Here is a 14,975-nt window from a genome sequence, read left to right as displayed (position 1 = left end):
TCTCTTGAGTCTCTTGGACAAATTCTAAGCTATTCTCCTTTATGGTATTTCTGTTGTCCCAGAATTATTCTTTCTTGGGTGTCTCTAGTGGACCTGGAACCAGCGGGATGATTTTGTAGAACATTTATATAAAGATTTTTTGAAAGGTTAGTTGAATTTTTTCTGTGCTGAGTGTCCCCTACAGCTTGACTAGTGGGGGCATTCAGCATATACTTCAGTGCCTCTCAATTTTTAGGTTTTCTTTTCAGGTCACTAGAAGAGATTGATAAAAGAGAGCAGCAGAAAGCCAGAGGAAAGAAATCGAGAATAGCCTACTGAAACTGGCAGCAGAGAAAGATAAGATAAATAGAGCGCCAAATGCTAGTGGAGACAGTGCTTCAGAGGAAGGGTCTGGCCATTTGTGTTTAGTGGAAGAAAAGCACTTCAAAATATGAAGATGAAAATGGCAATGGAAGGAAACAAAGAAATCAGCAGGAAAATCTTGCCATAAAAATATTTCAAGATCCCACTTTAGGACTCTCTGGCATCTGCTGCTGGTGGAAACTGAGTTCCAGTATGACTTAAAAGGCTTTAGAGCAATAGTAGTAACTGATTTTGTATGCTTTGTAGTATTCGATTATCCAAGAGGGAATATATATGAGCATTTTAGTGATGGTGGTGGTTCAAGAATATACATTTAAGTTGATCTGTTAGATGGCAAATAGACAAAATCAAGGTTTAGAGCAGAAATGAAGTCTTTTTCCAAATGCAGAGAATTCAAATTATATACAGTGGAGTACACGGAAAAAATTGTTTATGCATGAAAAAGTTGTATGAAATATTTTAGTAAAGATTTATTTCTGGGCATATATATCTGTATAGACATGCATGTATAAAAAGTGTGTGTCTACTTGCTGTAGACTCTCTTCTTCCAAATTTAGTTTCTAGAAGAAACTCAGAGAAGTTGGAAACGTTGAAATGGAGGGCTTGATTTATCATATTTAAAATGACAGAACATACCTGCCTTCAGGCCTCCCAATCCACTTGTATTCTTAGTACCTGGATAGGATGGGACTGGAGCAGCTTGAAGTTAATTAATACCGACTTTATCCTCAAGGGCCTATCGTCTACCTTCAGGCAGTTTTGACCCAAAAGCAAGAAAAAACTGATAGAGTCATATTGTACTGGATGAGTGCAAAGCCAGGGCACTCATGTGATCTGCAAAGAGCTTTTTTGAGGGGAGCTAATTTGTTCCTTGTGAGCCGACATGGACCTTTACTCTTACCGCTATTTAATTTGGCCTTGGACCGATGAGATTTGGGCTTTAGTCTACAGCCTGTTAGTATTCTGAAAAGTGTTAAGATGGGAGTTTGTGTCTCGTGAGAGCACAGTTATTTTGCTTTTTAGCTTGTTTTAGGTTTCTGCCATCATTCATGGCCTTCACGCCTAACAGCTTAGTATTCAGGATGGTCGACTACTTTTCAATGTGTGGTATTTGGAAGCAGTCAGCCTCACTGATTCCCTGCTTGTGGCATTGCAACCTGCTGTTAGTCAGCACTCACCAGCATGGTGAAAGGGCAGGAACACCAAGGGAAGATATTTTAGTAGAGAGTATAATATAAAATCAGAATAGTTCATGAGAAACCTCATTTGTGTGAAACCTTCTCTGCAGCTCTTGGGTTTTATCCTGTTCATGCATGTCCTGCCTTTCTCGCATGTTCTGCCTTCCACAAGGAATCCCCTGGGTGACAAGACCCTTCTTTCCTTCTGGGGGAAGGTGTGGGATGGTTACAACTCTTTGGTTCAAGATCTATTTTCAAGCCTCATTTTATGACAGGCTTCTTATGGAAATCATAGGTTGAAATCTTAGCTCTTCCAGGACTAAGCTCTGTGCTGTGCAATACACGTATTAACACTTTCCTTCCTCAGAATCAGGAGGTGATAAAAGCAATCTAAAGCGTAAAAGTGCTGAGATGGTGGAAACTAAGAGGAAACGTGTGCTCCTCCACCACTGCCGCTCCACACAGGGCACCCCTTAGGTCTGCTGTGTGTGCTCAGGAGCACACACAGAGTAGTGGAAATTCCCCCCAGACCCTGAAAGGTGGTCAGTCATCAAAGTCTTTGGCCGTGACCTGCTAATAGACCTTTTAATTGTGTTCCTATGTATCAGTAAAGCAGATTGTGCAAGATTGCCTTTTTATTCTTTCTGATGCAATTCTAATTACCCTTTATTTTGTTCTATTGCTTTTCATGTGATGTCTTTCAACATAAGAAGGTAAACCCTTAAAGCTTTCATGTCCACACACAGAGGCCTTGGTTATGCTGCTAATTTCTACAACCTTAAGAACGTAAAGTAACTTGGAAATTGGTGCTGCTTTCAGTGGTGGAGCTGGACCTGATGACCTGAAGAGGTCCCTTCCCACCTAAATTATTCCAGGATGCTGTATTTGTTACTGCACATGGGGATTCACTTTGCTTGGCTTAGCTGCTGGTAGTAAGTGGGAAAAGATAGATTCTTATGGAAGGTGATTCAAACATAAGCTTATTTAGATGCTAAGATAATTGCTTGCAGAAGCAATTTATATGTAGTCAAGGATGCTGCCCTCCTAGTCAAGGCAGCCAGATATATTCTTGAGCTGGGCTAAGTGCTGGGTTAGGGATGAGTGTCTTAAACTTCAGTGCCGATCCACTTTTTTTATGCCTAAACAGAGGGTGCTGACTAATCAAAAATACAGTGCTGTTGCGTGTCATGTAGTAGGATCTAGAATAAAACTATGAGAGCTGGCAGGAAAGATTTTGTTGAAGACATATTCCTGAATTGTGAATTGCCTAAATCATCAGAATGACTTTATGCAAATTATATTTATAGAAACAGCTTCTGGAGGGAGGGGAGCTTGGGTGATGCTTAGCATAGAACAGCAAACATCAAAAAGTGGCTCATGAGGACTTGATTTTAAACTGTGTTAAATTAGAACTTATTTCTATATCTCCAGAACAGTTAATTATTCACTGAGAAGCTGAGAGCAGCCGAGCAGCGGTACTCAGCTGTTGTGGGAGATCTGAATTCAAGCCTCTTTCCTCTGTTTTTTATACTGATTCTATGATTTTTCATAGGTGAAATATTTCATAGTGTACCTTTGTTCACTTCTAGAAATGGCTCCAATGTTAAGTGGCAGATTGAAGAGTTAGGCTGCAAATTCAAGCTCACAAATTGCTAAATCTTGGACTCTTTCTTGTGACTGTGAGCTTAAACCTGTGTTATTTTAAATGTTGTTAGAATATTTTTCTTTTATTATTTAAACAGTAATGTTTATTGTGTATTTTCTGAATATTTATTTTTTCCCACTTGAACATCTGTTTAGAAGTACCTGTAGGTTTTGTAGGCTTGTAATTATTAGACACAGGAAAAAAGGCTGTTCAGCCACTCAGCTCATTTGCCTGGGCTATGTAGAAACACTGTTTCTGTGTTGGATTTGAATAAGTATTTTATGTTCCATAATTCAGTCAAAAAGCTTCAACTTCTTCAGGTTTTAATTCAACCATACAGCTTATTCTGGCACTCTGAATATGGTCAATACTGTTTACTTGAGCAATACTTTAATTGGCAGGGGTTTTCCTTAATAATTCCGTGTGCTGTAAATTGTCTTTCTGAAAGCACTTTTCCAGTAAATTGGAATCAAGTGACTGTTTATGTGTAGAAGTGATGCAATGGAATTCTGATTTTGTTAGAAATTCTCTTTAAAGTTGCAAATATATATATGTATTTGGAATGTTTTAGTCTCTTTCACTCATTTCTGCAATAGCTGCCAGAATTTTTATTGGGCTCAGAAAAAGCTGCAATAATCTGGTGATCATTTCATTTCAGAGAGTGATCCCTAATGCCTTTGTATCTCTCAGTAACAAGGGCTTAAACCTACGTAGTTATAAATCCACAGCTTAAATCCTTTTATGATTGTGGGTATTTTGTCTCCATTTCATTAAACTCTCTGATATGTTCCCAAGTTTATTTCTGTAATTGATCTTTTGGAAATATTTAACTTTAAAAGCACATTGGATGCACTTTTGCTCCAATCTGATGTCTTGGCACATTTTTATGTTTCCCATCTCTCTTAGTGAGTATAATCTACCTCGGTCTGTTTTTATAGAGACAAATGTGTAGTCGGTGTAATTCCCTGCAACAAGGGAAAAGGAAGAGAGGAAAATAAATTGAGATTTGGGCTTGTTTGGGGTTTCCTTGATTTAAATCTCATATTTTGCATGCTCCTTGATTGTTTTAGTTTATTCATTTTGCCAAACAGACCACAAAGCTGTGAATATTTATTTAGTTCTGTTCCTAATCGTTTTTCTAATAGGGAATTATTTTGGTACAATGAAAGACATTTGTAAATGAAGCAGATAAGCCCTTTGGCAGACAAGGAGTGTTTTGTTCAACACAAGAATTCTATTGTCCAGTGCTTTAGTTGTCAAGTGCCTGGGGAGCCCAGGATTTATGATGATGTTACAATGGCCCTTTCAGAGCAAAGTCTAAGAAGCTGTGAGATTCCGTTCCTCTGCTTTTCAGACTTTCAAATCTTTTTATCATGCAAGGACAATGCAGGATTCAGCTGCTTCTTAGGCCACAGGACTGCCCATTTAACATCAAGCATTGTGAAATAATTACCATAGTGACAATGGGGTTGGGTGGGTTTTTTTTCTCCTCTAACTACCAACATTGCAAAATTGTTCGAGCTGTCACTTTGTATAAACTGACTCTGAAGCCATGGCTTATTTTACCAAAAGAAAAAATCTTGTTAGGAGATTTGATTTAAAGTGCCACTTTGTCAGATCTATTTGGAGCATTGGATCTATTTAATGGATGGGTTTTGGAGTTTTCTTGTAGTTATAAGTGGACTTCGGAATAGCCTTTTGTAAATACAACATTTGTTTTCCTTTTGGCTTTTTTCCCCTTTGTAAGGGTTACAGAGTTAGCAGAACCTTACTAGCAGAGCCATATTCAACTGCAGCAGAAAATAACAAAATAAAAACATAATAAGTGGTACAAGTAAGTTCTGATATTTATGTATCAATCACCTAAACTCTGTCTTGTGCTGTAGTAGTGATGGAAATCATTCAGTGGTCTTAAATCATGTTCTTCAGGAAAGCTGATATCTGGAGGAATTTCTGTGTTTGATGTTAATACGGAGATTTACATGCTTCAAATAATGATTAGTGCTGTAAAAAGTATTGATTTGTAACCTCTGGTGTCTGTTTAAATGCAGCGTACCTGGAAAATGGAGCTTTTACTTGACAGTTAAATTATTATGTGCATGGGCACTCCTCTGTCTGCTGGTCAGGTGTATGGACAGAAAAAAGCTTAATAGTGTAGCAGGTCAGGTTGAGGACTGGTAGTTATCCATTATGAACTATTTGTTGCTCTTAAAAGCAAAAGCAGATCTTGAAAAAATAGGCCCATAGGTATACGTAAGAGCATATTTTGAGAAATACTTATCTAAGCACCTTCAAATGTCTTGGGCAAAAAGGAGTTGTGAGCTGCATAGTCACCTGCAAATATGTCACCTGTAAAGGTATTGAACAAATTATCAAAATTAGAAAGTCTACTGAATTTTAGTCTTTCTTTTTATTCATTCATAAGAATCAGGTCCGCTATGAAAAAAAAAAAGTTTATTTGTTTGCAAAATAGAAGTATTTTAAAACGCCGTGTGTATTTCATAGCAAATTGCATAAATATGTTGCAGGCATAGAGTGTTTTTATAAACCCAGCGCTTTTGTTTATTAGTGACTCAGTTATCACACACAACGTACCTTATTTCATATATACCTTAGCAAAATGCACAGTCTAGGAATGTGGGTTTTATTCAACATTTATCACAAATATTTAAAACAGTGAGTCAACATATCTGCAGACATAACTGGCAATGCAAGCTACGTGAATTTATCTTCCTTTGATGGAGTGTAAAATATGTTTGTGTAATATTGCAATATTGAATATGTAATAGTCAGCCAATGCCTATTCATTTCTCCTCAACATTTTTGGCCTGTGCTGTGAGCTGATTTTTGCAAGTAAAACTTGATTGCTTTAACGGGAGTGAAGGGTGTGTATAAAATACAGGATTGATGTCAATGAAACAGCTTGAACAGCTAAATACTGCAGAAAATTACTGATTTGGATGTATCAACCCAAATTTCAGTGCCTATTTTGCAATAATTCCTCCTAGAAATTCTGAACTGATACATTTGAAGGCGCTGGGTTTTAGCCTGATTTCCTTGGTTAGGATGAATCCCAGTCCTAGGCTGCATTTAGTACCCACCTAAGAGTCTGTCAGGGTATCAAATGACAATCAGAAATACAGTGTCTGCATCACTACATAGCAATAGATCACACTGAGTATTTCTTCTGCGTTCAGTCCCATTAACTATATTTTGTACTTGTGTGGGAAAATGTTGTCAGAAACAGAGGATGATGAGGGACTGCTCTGTGAAACTGTGAGCATTGTTAACTTCCTAATTTAAATTCAAGAAAAGACTTACCTCACCTCATGAGGAATTATTCAGCTGGTTTCATTTTGTTTCTGCACCCTTTGTACAGACTCTCTCAACTCACTATCCTTTTTATGAAAGAATTTTAACCATTGAACCAACTTCTTATAGGCAGAGGCACCTCTTGCTCATGTTCTTCCTTCAAATGTCTTATCCTAGATATCTTTTCCATGCTGTAGAGGTAGTTTTACTTACTGAAATAATATACTCCCTCCTCCATCATGATTGTAAAGATACTAATTTTCTAATATGCCTTTAGAGCACTTAGAAATGTTCAAAGCCCATCTTGCTGGCTAATGGCATCTGCAGCTGTTACGTTTTTCCCTACAGTATGTCTTGTATTGGATAATGTTCCCAGAACAGATTTTTCCATAGAATTCTGTTTTTTCAGGAGATAACAAAAAAGATGTGAAGAAATTTTGATATGGCCTCCAGCGTTTTAGTTATGGGAACATTCTGGCCATAGTAAGGCTGTTAAGGTAAAAGCTATTTATTAATTTTAGCCTTGGAATTATAAGTGCTATTTAATTGCTAGTCTACAAACTCTCTTCAGGCTACTGTGATAGTTTATAAGCTAGATTTTACTTCCTTTTTTCTATGGTACCAAAGTTGTATTGGATTTCAAATGGACTTCTTTCATTCTTTGCAGCCAGAGCTGGATAAGTGGCAGCAGAAAACTTACTCCTGTGTTGTCATCGTAGCCTCATTAAGTGGCATTTCAAATGTGTGGAATATGCTCCATCAATTGGCAACGAGTTTCCAGTGGGTGAAGGTAAGTAGTACTTCTAAATTTATGCATCTTCTCTGCATAGCTAGTCTCTTTTTTCTACAGTACGTACAATATTTGTACAATATATGAAGCATTTCTGCAGTGACTAATCCCTGGCTTGATGTGTGCTGTCAGCCCATTTTTCTCATGCATCGTAGGGTTTATCCATCGGTCTTAATTTTCTCTTAGGAGAGCTGATGCTGTAGGATGCTGACTAACCTTCTATGTTTATAAAGCAGTTTGATAAGGTGCATTTTTTGGACCACACTTATTTCATTTCTTGTTTAAAACATCAGAGAACCTCTTGAAAACTCACAGCAATGTAGCACTGAAGAACTGTAAGGAATTATCTGATATTTAGACTTCCAGCTTGATTTTATCAGTCAAAAAGATTCATATTTAGCTATTCTAGGCCTACATGAGTGAGTGATTATTACCATATTTGGGTTATTTCTCCAAAAATTTGTGCAATACCACTGAGCTTAATATAACTATTCAGACTTGGGTTAGAAAAAGAGTGACTCTTAGGTTTCAGAGAATGCAGATGTGGAAGGTGTGGAAATAGAGCATTATGGAAAAAACTAGACCTTAAAATAGTTGTATCTGCTGCTCTGATGCCTTTAATTTTTCATATCCTCTGTGTCTTTCAGTTGTGCTATTACTGAAACAAGTGATTCCACAGAGGTGAGAATTGTCCATCTAGAGGGATATTCATGCTTTTTTAAAAGTAACACAGAAACAAATTAAATGTAATAGATAATAAATACATAACCACTATCATTTTTACAGAATTAAAGGCATGAACCCATCTGAACTGTCTAGGATAAAGAGTACAAAGCCATGATATTAAAGCTCTTTGTCTAGCTGACTCATTCACAGTTTTTACATTCAATGCACTCAAGTCCTGCTTGACAGATGCTTCATTTCTGTGGAAATGTCCTTGAATGATGATAATCTTATTTCTGGCAGCCAAATGGGCCGTATACTCAAACATCCTTGTGAGCAGTTATATGGGATATGTTGTTATAGTATCTACTGACTTGTTAAGGTAGACTGCAGCAATTCGTATTGGGCTGAAACAGAGTGAGTTTGACAGCTATAGCAACAGCATTCGACTTAATTTAGGTGGGAAAAATGTGAGCTCCTTTGCTTCTTAGGAAACGCTGCAGCTCAGTATTTGAGATTCTTATCCTGTTATTCCCTAAACACAAGGGCCAAATTTTGTGAAAAGTCTTCAGTTCATGTTCAGATACAGCTTTTGGAGCACTGTGTTCAGTTCTGGAGTCCTCAGCACAGGAAGGACATGGATCGCTTAGAGCGAGTCCAGAGGAGGCCACGAAGATGATCCGGGGGCTGGAGTAGCTCCCATGGGACGACAGGCTGAGAGAGTTGGGGTTGTTCAGCCTGGAGAAGAGAAGGCTTCAGGGAGACCTTAGAGCAGCCTTACCATACTTAAAGGGGGCTTCAGGAAAGCTGGGAAGGGGCTCTTGATCAGGGAGTGCAGGGATAGCACAAGGAGTAACAGTTTTCAGCTGAAAGAGGGGAGATTGAGGTGAGATCTTAGGAAGAAATGTTTTGCTGTGAGGGTGGGGAGGCCCTGGCCCAGGGTGCCCAGAGCAGTGGTGGCTGCCCCATCCCCGGAGGGGTTCCAGGCCAGGTTGGATGGGGCTGGAGCCCCTGAGCCAGTGGGAAGCATCCTTACCCATGGCAGGTGGGTTGAAATAGGTTGTTCTTTAAGGTCCCTTCCAACCTAAACCATTCTATGATTCTACAAGTTAAAGAATGTTTAGTTTAACTGCAGGCTCCCTGCGTAGGTGTCAAATTCATATATGGATATCAGGAAGACATAGCAAAAATATCTTAAATCAGTTATGTGTTCAGTTTCTCTGAGCATCCCCTCTGCACAGTTATGAGTTCTGTCACTGTTGTTTCAGTTCACCTCTTCTGGCACTTTCTCACACCTCACTTCAGGGTTTAGTTCAGGTCTCTTTCTACTCTTCCTCTTCTTGACTTCAGAGATACACTTCCAAGTAAATATAATTTTTACAAATTAAAGGACTGTGAGGAATAACCTTCCAGGAAAACTTCAAGGCCCATCACTTGTACTTAGTATGTGAGATAAGTGACTTTTTTACATTTCAGACTTCAAGCAAATCATTTCTGAAAGAAAGCTTCCTGCTGAGTGACTGTGGGGTGTTCCTTCTTGGTTGTAGTGTGAATTGCCTCCCTGCAAAAGGAGAGGAAGAAGCACTGTTTTTGTTGATTATCATGTAAACCTGTTCATCCATATGCTTCTTACTTTCTTTCTCTTCTTTTGAAGGATCATTCATTCTTAAATGGTTTCCCCTCTGTGCCTGTTCAGGAATGCAAATTTCCCATTCCAGTATCCAGATAATCAAACAGTTGAGGAGGTAAATATTCATGTTTAACTATTGCTAATGAAGCAAAAAACAACAGGGCAGGCAGAAAGGCACTCCTGGGCTCTTTTGGAGCCGTAACATAGGCTTGGCTACTCTGTCATGTAGGAAGATGTCCGGTAGCTTCATTAAGTGGCAATATCCTGACTAGGGATTTCCTTCCTGTACTGCTTTGATCTTCTGTATAGAAGTTCTAGAGGGAGTGAGAGTAGGCACAACAGGTAAATTTCTTCTCAATTATATTACTCTGAAAAGCATTATATATTAATGAAAGATCCATGGGCCCTCAAGAAAGGGTACTGCTGCATTTGAAAATCCCTCTCGTACAGGATGAGAAACAGTCGAGTCCTTACTGGCTAAATGAATCAAGGTTGTATAATGTATACTTTGCCTCTTTCATATGTTACATTCTTTTTTATTATTTATTTTTAATTTTCATATAGTAAACCTAGACTATAAAGGGGAATATATGGTATTACTGGTGTACAAAGTAGATCATGGAAGGAAATTGCCGTGTAGTTTTGTTTCTGTGCAAATGCCACGTTTAAAGATTAGGGTTTGGTTCCTTAGAAATGCTCTTTCTTATTACAGTGCTAGCACATTTTATGAGGCCTATGAATCTGAAAGTGTTACATCTTGAGTTGCCTACTTTAACCTGTATTATATGTCTCATTTCGCGTCTATACAAGTAGCCATTTCTATAGGTTTTAAACCCAGAATTTTTGAATTCTCAATCTCTACTCATAAACTAGTAATACTTCCAGTATTAGCTTATTGCAGATGGGTTTGGATGGATATTAGTAGTCTAAATGAAATAGACTCTTATAAGAGGGCCAAAGCTTTGATTTTAATAGCATGATGCTCCAAAATCTTATACATCAAATACTTGGGTTCTCCTAAAATAAGGCCTGAGAGTGAAATGTTAAGAGCAAGCTTCTTGTGTCAGTCTTATTTCACATAGTCTGTGTAATGAGGTGGAGTCTGGACTTGTTTCTTCTGCATTGTTGGTGCTCTTCAAGACTTGCTTAAGCTAAAAATACCTTTGGAAATACTGTTAGAATCATTATAGGATATAGATCCTGATCAAACAATAGCGAAGAAGAATGATTATTTTGCTATAAAGTATAGACTTCTAAAAGATGCCAAGTGGGAAAATAAGTTCACACTGCCCTGTGGCATGAATGTTCAGGTTGTCATATGCAGAGACAGGAGTTGGACTCAATGATCCTTGTGAGTTCTTTCCAACTCAGGACATTCTGTGATTCTGTCTCTTATGGTCTCAACACCTCAAAATCTTGACATTTTCAATTTTCCTGTCTGCTTTTTAATTGGAAATTATTTCCATGAAGTGCTGTTGCCTTGAAAGAATCTTGACTTTTTTTGAAATATGTAGTTTGCGATTGAAAACAACTAACTTCTACCCGAACTGAAATTCTGGTCTCGGTGACAAAAGATTGGTTTCAGCTCTAATGCTGAAACAACTGAATCCTCAAACTTCTGCATTTTGGCAGCCTTCTAGGAACTCCCAGCCCTCTTTGGGCTGCAGTGTGGGCTGGGCTGGGTCAAGGGATGGGATTTGCCTAAGCAAAGGAGAGACTGCACTGCCCTGGCTGGCCATGAGAAGAGAAAAAGGCATTAAAAGATTGATACATGGGCTAAAAAAATCGCCAGAAATACATTCACTTGTGAGTCAAAACAACATCATATATTTGGGGTTTAGTTGTGAAATATATGTTCTGGTAAAATTAATTTCTGACAGAATTTCCATAGTCATTGTAGAGGTGAGAACTGTTAACCAAAAACTAAATCAAAGTTTTTCAGAAATAGTTTTGACAGGAATTTATTCAGAAAATTGATGTCAGCTTTAACTAGAACTGCTCTCTTTGGGGTTTAATAATGATAAAAATAATAATAAATAGCACTTACTAAAACGTGCACCATTGTGCTTCCAAGAACCAACACACACATCCAGGGCTAGAAAAAATAAACATAAGAAAACCCTAAATTATTTGTCTTTATGTACGTCTTGCACATATATATAAAAAGATGACTGCCATGCGAAGTTTCCTATGCAACGAAAATTGTCTTGAATTCTACCCAGAAGCTAGTTTGCTCTCTCAAACATGGGTGTATTCTGTATGCTATAAAATAAACCAAAATTCAGAGTATTTAATTCTTTTGATGTATTTAATGAATCTGATTGCTGCGTTGTTAGTCACAGCTGAAGAAAAACAGCTTTGAAATGACTTCAGTATCTTTTGGCAATACTTGCTAATATAACCATGCAAACACATGCAATTTATGTGGCTTTACTGATCTGTATAAACACTAATAAAGTCACACAAGTTGTGATTGGTAAAATCTAATGTAATGCAAAGGATTTTCCCACTTTATTCCTGACAACCTGCATTTGCAACCACTCAGTTACTTTATTTTAAAATGGCTTTTCAATTACATTCTAGTGCTGGAGGGGAAAGCCTTCTGACAAAGGCATGACATAAACCATTTATATTGCAGCTCCATCATAGTTCCCATAGCTAAACTAGACTGGACAGTTCATTAAAAAGAAAAATTAATAGTACAAGGTTGCAGGGAAACAATAACAGATTATGACTGGCCTGTGGCAGCCCACTGAATTCATGTAGTGGAATAAAAATGATTCCCCTGTCTCATAAATGAAGGTTTGTTCCAAGGTTTTAGGCAAAGTCTATACCTCTATTTCTTTGCAGGAAAAAGCTATACAGTTTCTTGTCTATAAAAGCAATACTTTATAATTCCTGCAGAAGATTAATATGTACTCTTTGGGAATGGAAAGCGTGTATTTCATTATACTTTGGATGCATATTAACAAACATAATAAGAAAGACAATAGAACAGAACACGCTGAACAGCCACATCAAAGAAAAAGCTTACATTCTTGGAGATGGGCAGAGTCATGGAGGGGCAATGTGGGGGCATAATCAGGGCTCAATCTCATCTTTTCTGATCTAAGGTAGTAACTGATCTATACCAGTCTAAAATTGCTATACTTCAGTGTGGCAAAGCCAAAGGATTTGAGTCAATGCTCCGTTGCCACTGCCTGTGTAATGTCATACGTGATTCATCTCTCGCTTCAGGTTGTTCTTACAGGTATAACCAAGTCCTAATGGCCTCCTCTTAGAGGTACTGCATATTTTCTTCATTTCCTCAGTTTCATGGTTCAGGTTTTCTTTATGGTACATGTGGCAAGTACGCAGACTTATGCTTAATGTTGAAATCTGAATTTTATTATAGCAATGCTATGAATTCCTGTCTCGGAAGATATTTCAAACAATATGGGCTCTGGGATGCATTAACCATTTCTTTTGGCCAGTAGCCAAAACATGTTAATGAATTCAACGGGATAGCAGGAGAGGCCAGAAAGGGGGAAGTCTGAGCCAATATAGTGTTTGGAATCAAATACAGACTGACCCTCCAGGGTATTCTTTGGTTCTTTTCATGAACACAATCTTCTTTTAGAAATATCAGCCTGAAATACTGAAAAGTCATTGTTCTGGACTGTGATCCCATTGTACTTTTACAGGTTTATACCTACTTCTACAAGAGAACTTAAGTACTTGGCTGCCCAGTCTTTCTTCTCCTCCCCCTCAAAAAAATCCCAGAAAAACAGACCTCAATATTCTGGTCACTCGGACAGGCTGCCTGGCTTTCTTGGCTTAGTTTCTTGCTATAAGCTATATTTTGTGAACTGAGGCTCAACAGAAGCAAAAATAACCAACTGACCGAAAGACTCGACCTCCTGAGCTGTTATCATATTTTCAGTGTGGGCAACATGTATGAGTTGCGACAGACGGGAAAGAAGAATATTTCTTTTAATTTTTAAAGGGAATGTGTTTGTACTAACATTTAGCACCCACTAATTAGCTGTTCGTTTCAAGAGCGGGCAATAACTGCGAACTTTACTGTTTACATATCTAAAGGTACGACTTCAGTCTTCTCTTCTTCTCTGCCCTGCATAAAACACGAGAGAGAACAGCCCCTCACAGGGAACAGTCTGTGAATCACAGTGACTCACTCCAAGGAAAGCTCAACAAAGACTGTGTTGTGCTGTTTCGCAGTAAAGCCAGTGACCCAGTGGTTATTGCTACTCTGCTGCTTGCAGGATAAACAGAGCGATACAATAGTTGTGTATTCAAGAAACCTTGCATCAGATAGAATGAACTTTTTTCTCCTTGTAGATCTGTGCTGATTTGATTTGCTTATAAAGTGCTTTCATTTAACAAATACGAAGATCAATTAAATGTCTAAGTGGGAAAACTTCCCAGCAAAGAATAGAATCGTAGAATTGTGGAATGGTTTGGTTTGGAAAGGACCTTAAAGCCCATCCAGTTCCACCCCTGCCACGGGCAGGGACTCCTCCCACTGGATCAGGGGCTCCAGCCCCATCCAACCTGGCCCTGAACCCCTCCAGGGATGGGGCAGCCACCACTGCTCTGGGCAACCTGGGCCAGGGCCTCCCCACCCTCATAGGAAAACATTTCTTCCTAAGATCTCATCTCAATCTCCCCTCTTTCAGCTTGAAACTGTTCCCCCTTTTCCTATCCCTGCACTCCCTGATCAAGAGCCTCTGACTTTTTTAATAACTGTCGAAGCCAACTCTCCTAAGCAGAGGCTGGTACTGTTGGCCCAGCCATCGTCCAGGTTACTTCTGCTCCCTGCATGCTGTTACCTCCCTTCAGCACAGAAACTATTTCCTTTGACATGAGAAAAAAATATCTTTTGCTCGACGGAACTGCTGTGCCTGTGAGTGTTGCATCCAGGTTTCAGCCCGGGTAGCCCGAAGTCTCCATCAGTTTATTACGCTGCGGCTTGTGGAGCTCATTTAGGCCAAAAGAACAAAACTTCATATGTAAAGCCAATAATGCACCCTCAGCCTAAAATCTTAGCAGTGTTATTAGCCACATAATTATTAATTCACTTATGTTGAGCTCATACACAAATTATGTGCGGTTAAAAGTGATGCACAGAGACTTTCTAGTATCTACCCTTTCTCTTGCGTCACACTTGTCATCAACTGCCTCTCAGGGAGGGATGGGGATGGAAAGCCGAGTGTCCCAGAGCAATACTTCCTCCTCACTCTAGAATCCACCTAGAGTAATTTTTATGTTCACTAACTTGCCCCACGTCTCTACACCTTGCACTTCATTCATTGACCCGTGGTTCCACATTATGTCCAGTTTTACTGCGTCTTTACACCTTGCACTTCATTCATTGACCCGTGGTTCCACATTATG

The 14,975-nt window shown here is 38.7% G+C and overlaps 1 protein-coding gene across 1 annotated transcript in view; it reads left to right on the top strand.

Annotated features, from left to right (window-relative positions):
* Positions 1-14,975, top strand: part of CDH11 (cadherin 11) — an 84,104-nt gene that overhangs the window by 33,479 nt on the left and 35,650 nt on the right. The window contains exon 2 of the mRNA XM_054078694.1: positions 7,166-7,288. The gene's annotated coding sequence lies outside the window, so the exon portion shown is untranslated. The remainder of the gene's footprint in view (positions 1-7,165; positions 7,289-14,975) is intronic.

The sequence above is a fragment of the Cuculus canorus genome, chromosome 13 (assembly GCF_017976375.1).
Source record: "Cuculus canorus isolate bCucCan1 chromosome 13, bCucCan1.pri, whole genome shotgun sequence".
NCBI classification, from domain to species: Eukaryota; Metazoa; Chordata; class Aves; order Cuculiformes; family Cuculidae; genus Cuculus; species Cuculus canorus.
This window is presented reverse-complemented; position numbering and strand designations above follow the sequence as displayed.